Below are 12,299 nucleotides of genomic sequence, written 5' to 3'. Positions count from 1 at the left end.
GCGAAGGGGGGAAAAGTCCCGTGACACCGCCGTGACGCTGTGAGTTTGACACCCCTGATGTTGAGCATTATTAAATGTAGTCAGAATTATGTCACAGTACAATTAAGCAGGGTAGTATAAATCTTTACTGTCTGCATTGCTTTTAATTTTTTTAAAAGAAAAGTTGCATTGAAAATATTGACATTTGTTTCTTTCACAGTTTTTCCTAACACATGTAGTTGCTAATGTAAATTCCCCAAGAAAACTTTTTTAATGCAAATTTCCCTGATGTGATTTTTTTTTTACATAAATTTCCCCCATGCAGTGTGTTCAACTGTAAATTCCTCAGGATAAGTTCTGTGCTTCCCCCTCTCTTTCTTTAGATATATGCATATTACATATACATAATATCCATTTTCTATTTAGCTTTTAAGAATACGTTTAACTTTTGGATAGATTTGATAAATAGTGGAAGGGTTTTCTTTTTTTCAGTTTCAGATGAACATCAAAGGATTCCACTTTTGGAGATCACGTACCCTATGCCAGGAAGATCTTGCAAATTTGCTCTTTCAGAAATCTACTGGATATCAGCTTCCTTTTACATTTCTAGTTCTTAATGGATATGGAAAGCAAGGTAAGGAGGAAATGCCTAGCTGATGTTTCAGAATCCAGCTCCCTTTTGCAGGAAAAGTACTTAATTCAATAAGGAACAAAAACAATTTGGAGATATTCAATAAAATATATTTCATTAGCTTCACTAAAGCCACAGCGATCACTGGCCTGCTCACCAAAATAAAGAAGAAAAGTCCCAAAACACAAAAGGTTAGAGGTTATATATCCTTTGAAAATACATACATAAAAATTATAAAGACACTGAATTATAACATGACCTTTGCAGCAGTGGGATTCACCGGTTGTAACAATCGGTTTACTGTGCACATGCCAAACTCGCGCTTCCACACATGCTCAATACGATCAAAAATTACCCTCTACTGAATCCAGAGTGAGTAAAATACCTGAGGCATGGCAATCTGCTCTGCTGCGCCTATCAGCTGGGCTTAAAACAAAAGAAATATACGTAGGTTATAGCGCAGGGGTGGGCAGGCCCATCTGATCATCGGAGTGAACCAGTTCGCTCTCAGCTGATCGTCGGAGCTACCAGTACGCACAAACCAGTCAGAACCGGCTGAATCCCACCCCTGCTTTGCAGCTAGAATGTACTATAAGATAAGAACATGAGATAGCTCTACTATGGGCTGAACTAGCACTTCTAAATTCCACATACTGACAGAGGCTCCATGTCCACCTTTATATTCTGATGCTAGCACCATGAAAGGTAAACAATGTCCTTTATTATACCTATGTATTGATTTCCTTCACAGCACAGAAAAAGATAACCCGGTTTTTATTATCTGTCTCTTTCCATTCCAGGCTGTGTCCATTAATCTGCTCTGACTAATACACATTTCAGAACCATAAGGGAAGGGTGGAATATCTTTCACATTGTATACTTCCTGATCTTTGGCTAAACTGACTAGGACATATGGAGTTGCTTACCCCTGATGTATTGTATGTACTTTACTGTCATACTTATGTGAAGAATTTTAACTTTAGATAAAATTTAGCATAAATGTTTGGGAAAAAAGAATTGAAAAAAAAAATAGCTATACAGTACATATTTAACTACAATAATATTTTTGGAGTGTAATTTGGGTATTTATAAAGTGACAACTGCTTTTCTTTTAGAGGGAAAATAGTCAAGTTTTTTTTAAAAAAAATAATCAAGAGGTGTCTTTGTAAACAGCCAGGATTTTTAAAAAGAACCTGTGATTTATTATCCAAAATATAATTTAAAATGATATTTCAGAAGGCAATGGAAACAACAGAAAGCCTCTCACTCTTTAAAAGTGATAGTTATCCATCTAAAATTATTTTTTCCATATCTTAATAAGAGAATCAACATACATTTTCAATTCTGCTTAAAATTAAACAATTAGTGATGGATGTGAGTCTGGTATTTCTCAATAATGAAAAAAAAGTTGCATAAAAACTGATTAACACAGGGCCCCATGCAATTATAAAGGCCAATTTTCTTCATGAAGCACAAATGATTTTGTCAATCTTCCTAAAATTTCCCAGAATATTCACAAATTCTGCAATGCAAATTCTAGAAGAAGAAAAAAAAAACCTGCAGCTTTAAGAAATTGCCAGGGGTGAGACATGCTTACCTACCATGTTTTCCCAAAAATAAGACCCTGTCTTATATTTTTTGAACCCTGAAATAAGTGCTTGGCCTTATCGCCATGCGCTCAAAAGCCCAATTGGGCTTATTATCAGGGGATGTCTTATTTTGGGGAAAACAGAGTATCTGTATCCCGAATCAATTTTTCCTCTTTAGAGCCAAATACTGCTCAACTCTAAGCATAAATTCTTAGGAAACAGATTAAGAGACTGAATAGCAAAACATCTCATAGAAATATTATCAAAGTATTCCTAGACACATCTTCTGAAGGATTACCTGTTCCCATTGCTAGTAAAAGATAAAGTTCCCTTTAAGATTAGTGTGATTCTTAGTGACTTTTGATCACCATGGTGGTGCAGTGGTTAGAATGCAGTACTGCAGGCACTGCTCATTCCAGGAGTTCGATCCTGACTGACTCAAGGTTGACTCAGCCTTCCATCCTTCCAAAGTTGATAAAATGAGGACCCAAATTGTTGGGGGCAATACGCTGACTCTGTAAATCACTTAGAGAGGGCTGTAAAGCACTTTGGGAAAAGTGCAAAGAAGACCAATTAAGATGATTAAAAGCCTGAAGGGAAAAAAAAAACATATTTATTTATTATTTATTTATTATTTATTAAATGTATTTATATGCTGCCATTCTCCCAAAGGACTCAGGGTGGCAAACACAAGTTAAGAAACAAGTACAATAAAATCATAATTTAATCCAAATAATTAATTAGTAGTAAATAATAAAGCCCGGAATCAGTCTCAGCCTATTTGTTTGAAAAGCCAAGTCTTCAAGTCCCGACGGAAGGAGCGGAGATCAGGAGCCGTCCGGAGCTCAGTAGGCAATTCATTGCAGAGGGTGGGAGCACCCACAGAGAACGCCCTACCCCTGGGCACAGCAAGATGACATTGGCTCGCTGTTGGAACCCTGAGGAGAGCGGCCCTATGTGAGCGAACAGGACGGTGAGAGGCAGGCAGGAGAAGGTCATGCAAATATGAAGAATGGTTGCAGGAATTGGCTAGCCTAGAGAAAAGAAGGACTAGGGGAGGACATGATATCAGTATTCCAGTATTTGAGAGGTTGCCACAAAGAGGAGGGGATCAACTTATTTTCCAAAGCACCAGAAAGACAAGAAACAATGGATGGAAACTAATCAAGGGGAGAAACAGCCTGGAATAAAGGAGAAACCTCCTAACAATAAGAACAATTAACCAGTGAAACTGCTTGCCTTCAGAAGTTTATATAGGTGCTTCATCACTGGAGGTTTTTAAGAAAAGATTGGCAGCCACCTGTCTGAAATGGTACAGGGTCTCCTGCTAGTGCAGGGGGTTTGGCTAGAAGACCTCCAAGATCCCTTCCAGCTCTATTCTGATTGGTATGAATGTGATTATTGTCAATCTGATATTAACAAAGATTGATAGATAAATCCGTATTACAACTTTTGGCCTTTAACTGCCATGTGTCCATGCTTGTGTTTGTGTGTGTGTGTATGTAGATGCATAATATGTATATATATATTAAAGATGACAAAATTAATTAGGTGAATTAAAGAGGTAGGAAGGAAGGAAGGAAGGAAGGAAGGAAGGAAGGAAGGAAGGAAGGAGAAGAAGTTTTAAAGGTATCAAAGAAATATAGTTTTGTTGGACAGCGTTTGTTGCCTTTCTCTTACAGCAGCAAAGCAATATTTGGTAACATTATTGGTGTATATAAGTCTAAGTGCTATTGCTATTGCTATTAACTCTCCACTTCTTGGCATTTGAGACTGGGTCTTTGTAAAATCAGGAAATGCCAACATCATAAAATTTCAAGGAGGACCATGGTAGAGATTTGGAATCAAGATGAGCCATGAAGCCAACTTTGATCTTAGATGATCTTTACAACGAGAAATAAGTAAACAATGTTTTTCCCATCAGTTCTCAACTGCTAGGAAAATCCCAAATGGATACTGATTTTGTCAGAACATTCTACCTGAGGTAGTAAAATGCTTGTTAGCTATTCTATTATTAATAGGGTTACTCAGATTATGATTAAATCTGAATTCAAACCATGGCATCTTAAAAAAACAGATTTGAACAGTTTAAAATGGATGAACTTTATGTATGTATGTATAGTCTGTGTGTGTGTGTGTACTATATGCTTTTTCAGTTTTTATTGGATCATTAGGGTAGTGTCAGAACCCTTCAGGGTAAAGTTTAAATCTTGTGTCAATATTTTTTTTTTTATTCCTTGGTATCTGTTAACATTATTCTTTATGTTGCTTTTACAGTGGAACTGTACCAAATAATTATCATCTACTAACATCTGATTTAAAATTATGAGAAGGCATTATGGCTGGTATTCTCTGGATTCATAGGATTTGATTAATTATACAATGTAAAGATAGCTAGTTCGGATTATTAAATTGTTTTATTGAAGAACATAAAGGGGAAAAAAAGCACCAGCAGTTTAGTTAGCTTCCCTTGACAAACAAATTGTGTTGTGAAATATTTCCTTTTCCCAAGCTTTAATTGAGAAGTCGTTTCAACTGAAAGGAAAGAACATTTGTTTTCTTTTTCCTGGCTCAAGCCTAAAACAACTCTTTATTTGCAGATAACCTCTTTATCTGCAGATTATGATGAGAACCTATGCCTGCACAACTCTATTTCTAAACTTAATTATTTCTTAATTTTTGATTTAGGAAAGGGCTTACAAAGATTGGTGGCATTTCTCTTTTTTTCTTTCAGTCAAAGTGGCAGCTAGCTTTTCTCTGAGTTGTAAGACTTTGAACTACTTTGTTCCCTTGGGGAAAATATGTGAAGGGCAAATAACATATGGAGACACATCCCCGCTTCAGCATTCTTCTCTGGATGATATCTAATATTTTTTTTTCAGGCAATGTCTCCAAATTTGCTCTTGAACCAATAAACCTTCAGCAGTATAAATACCACCCAGTCTAAGTCAGGTTCACCAGACCATATTGTTCTTTATTAAAAACACAGACTTTTTTTTCAACCTCCAGTGCTGTCTAAATGCACCTTAGCTGCCAGCTAATATCACCTTCCCAGCTTTCCTTTTTTTCTTCTCTCCAGAGACCTAAGCTCAAGTTGAATCTTTATTACTATCAAGGATCACAAAGTACACGTAGCACAAAAAGAAATACGTGGATATAAAATTAACATTAGTCAGAGAAATCAGTTGTTGTGCCATCAGTAGATGGAAACACTCCTTGTTATATGTTGATTTGTATCTGACAGTAGGAGCTTGAGGCAAAACTAATTCATTTTGCCTGGGAATTGTTCCAAGATTAATCCTAAATGGCCTTTTCATGATTACCTGTAGTAATCCAGTATATAAAAATCCTCTCTCTCTCTCTCTCTCTCTCTCTCTCTCTCTCTCTCTCTCTCTCTCTCTCTCTCTCTCTCTCTCTCTCTCTCTCTCTCTCATCACATGAACATAAATATTTCTGCATAGGGATTTTGTTCTATTTGCCAATCATGAGAACAGATGGTAAAACATTATGCAAAATTCTGAAAAAATATCTCTTTAGACTGGAAGAAGTTAAAATTTAAAATACTCAGGTTATTTACAAGTTCCCAGGTATTCCTGGTAATGAGTATTCTAGAACTCTTTCTTAGCGAGCTAATTATAGAGGCAGACACAAGAAATAGGGGGAAATATTTTTATGCACATTTTTAATATAATATATTAAAAGTAATAGCTAGGCACAAAGATTAGAGGTTGAAAAATGGTGATACTATGTATGTTCTAAAATGATACTGTTATTGTTATTAGAATGTGGGACTAAAATGTTGAACAATTAAATAATGAAGGCTTATATTTTAATACAAATATGTATAAGAATATTATTACAATTACATAAGTATGATTTAAATAACAAATAATAATAATGCTATCATTACTACCTGTATTCAAATGAATGATACCCAGATGCCTCACTTTTCATGTATTGATATTGATGTATATTCAAAAAATGAAAAAAATAAAAATATTTTTTAAAAAAGAATCTTTTGAATTCAATAATAATTGCATCCATGCAAAGATTTTTGGCTTTTTGAGAGAACTGGTAAAATAAAAACAAAAAACATTTCCCTAGGAAGTAAAAAAAAATAGTATGTAATAGAACAGTTTGTCAATGAATGAAGAATATATAGGCTCAAGTCATCTTCACAATAGCATGAAAATTATACCACCATGACTTCTGTAATTTAAGATAAATTTTTAACACCTATAATTCCTTATAAACTGGAAAGAATATTGAATAGTGAATATTTTTTCACTATTCATTGAAAAAATGAATAAGTCATACTGATTTGAATGAAAGTGCTAATGCAGATGCTTAACAGTCCCTCTCGATAATATTTTTTCCCTTAAAAACAAAATAATAATAAGGGAAAAGAGACCCTTGAAATTAAGATTGACTTGTTGGTATCGTTATAGCTTTCTTTCAGGTTATTCTGTGTTTCCAGTCTAGCCTCCCATTAAAATAGCATTCAGATGAACCCTATCTTATTTTCTGAGTCCAGTCAAATTTCGTTCACCTGCTAGGATTTACATAAACCCTAATATTGTTTGGATTATGGGTTTATAATGTGTTTGAAATATGCAAAAGTAGCATTTTTCGTTAAGCACCCTCCCCTTTATATATATATAATTGTATTCCTGTGTTAGCAGTAGAAATATGGCTGTGCAAAAAAAATGAAGAAGCTATAAAAACCCAGGGTTGTCTTTGATATTGTTATTTAATTTTGTGTGAGCCAGCGAAAGAAACAGAAAACATATAACAAAAGGTGAATTAGTCAGGAAAAGGGTATTATAAAAGAAGTCACCTTGTCATATGCCTTCTGTTCTTCCCTGGATTATACAAAATTAAATAACAATATCAAAGAGAATCCTTAGAAATAGATAAAAGATGTCAGTCTGATTAAGTCATCAGACTCAAGGTGTGTCTTTGAGTAATTTGGGTTGATTCAGTTTTTGAAAATGTAAAAAGGACGTGTTTCTTTTTACATTCTTTTACAATGTTCTATACTGACTACATTTTGAGAGACAAATAATGGGGTATATAAATGTGAATATGTGACAATAGCTAAAATTTTCAAAGGATAATACTCTTTTGAATTATATACCTAGTACGTGGAATTTGAGAACTGGCCTGGGCAATGTGAATGGATTATCTGTTTCCCCCATTATAATGATAAGATTGATATTACAATATGGGGAAGATAAGGATATGGCCCCACTTACTCAATGGATTGAAAACTTGATTATGCTTGCTACTTATGAACAGATTGCCTATAGATGTATGGATAAGTATAATAAAATATGGGACTCATTTCTATGAAATACAGGAGGTTAAATAAAACATGTTAGTTATATAAGAATTACACACACACACTTGCATAATTTGTAAGCCTCTCAGTTGCCTTTAGATGAGATGGGAAGCACACAAATCCAATAAATAAATAAGTTTGCATTAGATAATTATATAGAGAATTGTAATAGTTTACTGTTGTAGTGACATACTTTTTATTTTTTAGTTTTTGTTGCATCTTTTCATTTATTTTTAAGCGCTTGTTTTGATGATGTATGCATTTTTGTGTTCTGTTTGTTTTCTTTTTCTGTTACTTTAAAAGCAAGAAAACAATTTTTTAAAAAAATCATTTGTCTGACTGCATAACTGCATAATTACTTTCAGGCCATTTATTTTCTAAATTATGTTATTCAATGTGAAAAGAAAGAATTTAATAATATTGTCATTGGGCAGATATTCTGTGCTTCTTATTATATCTTGTAGAAGTTGTATGAAACATTGTTTTGAAAATAGTTTACCAGAAATAGAAAACCCAATGTCTAACTCTATCAATGCTCAGCATGGACCAGTTTTTTTAGAGCTTAATATTACAATTAAGAAGTTGCTTAAAAAACCCAAAAAACCTTAGAGTCTGTTAGCTAGCCTGATGCCCTTTAGAATTCCTTTTGGAGAAGAGCTGTTCAGTATATAATTTTGTGTACTTCAAGTTCAAGCTGCAATGAGAATTCTAATATTTTCATAATTATACAGCATATTAAGCCTTCCTGTTATGAGTGCTAAAATACCATATCATGAACACTGATTTACAGACCCATATTTGTTATCTCATTAATCACCTTGGTAACTATAGAGTCTAATGCACATGGCTTGAAATCTCTCTCTCTCTCTCTCTCTCTCTCTCTCTCTCTCTCTCTCTCTCTCTCTCTCTCTCTCTCTCTCTCTCTCTCTCTCTCTGTGACAGTGGTGAAATCTGAACCGGTTTTCTGACTGCGTATGTGCATTGCATGCCAAGCACTTGCTGTGCGGGTGCATGCGCAGTGCACACCAAATGCGTGCTATGTGCACGCATGTGCAGTACACACCAAAAGGAGGCTTGGGAAGGTAAGTAGACAGCAAGGGAAGGGAAATCAGCTGTGGCGCGCAAGCTTGGGAACCTTTTTTTAAACTTGTTAAAAACATTTTTTACTATCAGTTCTCCAGAACCAGTAGTAAAAAATGCTTTAAAAAGGTAAAAAAAAGAGAGGTTCCAACTCTCTGGTGCACGATCATCGGAACCTTTTTTTAAAAAAACTTTTTAAAAGCATTTTTAACTACTGGTTCCGGAGAACCGGTAGTAAAAAAATGCTTTAAAAAAGTTTTTTAAAAGGCTGTGATCGTCGGAACCTTTTTTTTAACCTTTTAAAAGCATATTCCAAGAGAAGCAATAGAAACTTCATTAGGAAAGTAACAAGAGTTCAAGTTACAGAACAATATTTTAACATCAAGTTACTTTTACCCAAAGAGACATCAATCAGAATATTGTCTAACAGGGGGGAAAAATACAAAATACACTTGTTTGAGGGTGAAATAAATATTTTTTAAATAAAAGATTAAAAATCATTTATGGAGTTTTTGTTGAAAATAGTTGAAAATGAACCTGGCTGATTTTTGTGTTTGTTAATTAAAAAGGATTAGGTAACGGAAAAGAGGAAATATGTATGAAATTTTAAACCAAGGGTAGAGAAAATATATTTGTTTATGACTGTTGTGAAGAAAACTGAAAGTTGCTTTTTTAATAAAAATAAATAAAACATGCTTTTTCTGTATTTTTCATTTTTTTCTTTTATATATTTTTCATATTTATTTTTTCATGTAAAAAAATCAATAAAAATTGTAATCGACCTCCCCAAAATGGAGTTCATGACATATTGAAGCTTCGCTTTGACTTTTTTAATGCAGCATTCCCAGAAGAGGATAATTTTCTCAAGGAACCATGCCGATAATGCTGACATTCAGAAAAACAAGAGGTTGCTGGATGATGGGAGGTTTGTTCTTTAGTAAGGTCTTTTCAAACTTTTTAAGATATACTATTCTCAGATGAAGCAGAACCTCTGAAGAATAGTTCACTTCTTTTCAGTAGTGAAATCCAAATTTTTTTACTACCGGTTCTGTGGGTGTGGCTTGGTGGGCATGGCAGGGGAAGTATACTGCAAAATCTCCATTCCCACCCCACTCTGGGGCCAGCCAGGGGTGGTATTTGCTGGTTCTCTGAACTGCTCAAAATTTCCGCTACCGGTTCTCCAGAACCTGTCAGAACCTTCTGGATTTCACCTCTCTTCTTTTACACTTAACCATAGGCTTTTCGTTCAGGAATTGGAAAGGTGCTGTGAATCCCTTATTTTATCCACATATTTCTGCCTGAAGAGATATTCAGGAAAAAAAATGTTACTTACCAGTAAATTCTGCGGTGATTTGGTTGAAACATTTTTATTTAATACTACAAAAATGGAAGCAACTTTCTTTGATGCTTCTTTATTAAAGCTGAGGCTTGTTATATAATCAAATCAAATCTTAATCATTAAACTCACTGGATCTTAAACTTAAATACATTATTTTGATTTATTATTTTGATTGCCATACCCTATTAATAAAAACCAACTTACTTGTATTGAAAATAAAGCAAATTTGGTTATTGTTCTCACCACACCTGTTCAATTCTTTGTTCTGCCTCTGCCTTATGTCTGAGTGTGACAAATCTGTGATTTTATTTTACTTCCACTATATATTGTGGAATGATCCCAAGATAAATGTGCATAGGATTGATCAGTTAATATTCATTATGTGATAAACTCTTACATACTTTGTTGTCTGAGCCCACCGTCAATGTCACAATGTTTTTATAACTAGCTTTTATTCCTTGTGTTGACATTATAGGTTTTCTTGTTACTAAATTGCTCGATTCTGAGAACTGATGTGATCACAATTAGAGTGTAGGGACTAACATTTATAGTTGAAAATTGGCTTCTGGATTTTATTATTTCAGAGAAATCAATAAAAATAGCAAAAGGTAATTTATGATATTGACCCATCTATGATAATGCTGGCAAATTGATTTTTACAACCTGCCACTGAGATCTTACTAAATCCTCTGATAACATTAATTAATAAAGGACTATAAAACACTTCTGACTGCTTTAAGCTCATAAAGTATATTATATATAATATCACTTATTCATTCGGTTAACTTTAGAATAACTTTTTTTTTTAATTTCACTTCTCCGCAAATTTTATTTTAAGCTAAACTACAGTTAATTAAGCCTCTCCTATTAAAAAGTGTTGCAGTTTCACCTAGATAAGCAAAGTATTTTTTTTCTTCTTTTACCAGAGAAATAATGTTATAATAGCAATAATGTTATAATTAGCCAAGAATTTGATCAGGAGACAAGAATATAATTGCATTACACTATCAGTTCCAAATATTTTTAGTATGAAGATATCACTTTCCCTGAAAGCCAAAACCTAAATTTCCACCAAGAGACACCACCAAAAGTATATCTTAGTCCTGTCTCCCTGGAGGTTAGCATCCAATATTCACTCTTTGTTCTCTTTTGATACCATTTGGAGACCATCTCAACTTCTTATATATGTACACTTTCAATTTTGAAATGAAACTAAGTTTTGGAGGGATTGAGGCTCACAAGTGTGACAGGAAGTGGAGAGGTCAAGAGAAAGAGGAAATTTTATTTGACATACAATTAGTTACAATTGGATGGAATTAATAAAATGCAGTCTATACAGTTCTCATCATTTTCCTTGCACTCCAGCAACAATTTACAAGAGGTTCTGGAAGACACATAAAGATCTAAAGGGACTACATACCACTGATTAGACCTTTTCTGTCAGTGACAGAATTGCTATAGGCTTTTTCTTTTCAGTTATGTGACAAATTCAAAATTAAAATCAACCTACTTTATTTCAGCCCTTCACAAGATCCAAATTGCATAACAGACTGAGTTTAATGAAACAAGATTGACAAAATAGGATTAAATATATCTGGGATTATGCTGGTGTTTGAATTTAAGTTCTATTAATTTACATATGCTTATGCAAAAACCCATCAAAGTTTCGTTCTCCACTTTCAAAGAGAGGTTTTGTTTTTTTTAAAAAAAAATATGTATATGAACAATGCACAATTGATAAGCCAAACTGCTTTTTCCTCCTCTTGTCTTCTGGGCTCAAGCAAGCCAATAATTATATTATTATTGTGTGTGTTGTATCCTTGTTTGATTTTCTTCAAGAGCTTTTTAAGTTGATGTTTTATTTTACTGTTGTAAATGTGATGCTAAAACCAAAGTGCAGATATATTTGACAAATAAAGACAAAAGACCTATGTTTTTGAAGTCAAAGAAAAATTTACTGAAAACTTGGTCTTTAGAGTTGACATGTATCTCTTTCTATAACAAATAAATTAGAGTTACAATGAAAAGAGGAAGGATTCATGGCATGTTAAGAGATACAACAAAAATCTATTATCAGGGATATGCAAAGATTCATTTTTGAGATTCAGTCTTCAGATGATCAATGACTGTAGTGAAATGAAAATTTAAAAATAAATATGAAGATGAATCAGATAAAATGTTCTGCATACTTTTTATAACTATAGTGCATATATATATTTAATATTTAATATTTTAAAACTGTAATATTTATATTTATGTACAATGCTTAAATGCTTTATTATAATATTTATTTATTTATTTATTTATTTATTTATTTATTTATTTATTTATTTATTTATT

The sequence above is a fragment of the Pituophis catenifer genome, unplaced genomic scaffold, assembly GCF_029215685.1.
Source record: "Pituophis catenifer annectens isolate HBS135680 unplaced genomic scaffold, rPitCat1.0.hap2 SCAF_3, whole genome shotgun sequence".
Lineage (NCBI taxonomy): Eukaryota > Metazoa > Chordata > Lepidosauria > Squamata > Colubridae > Pituophis > Pituophis catenifer.
Note: the sequence above shows the minus strand (reverse complement) of the source record.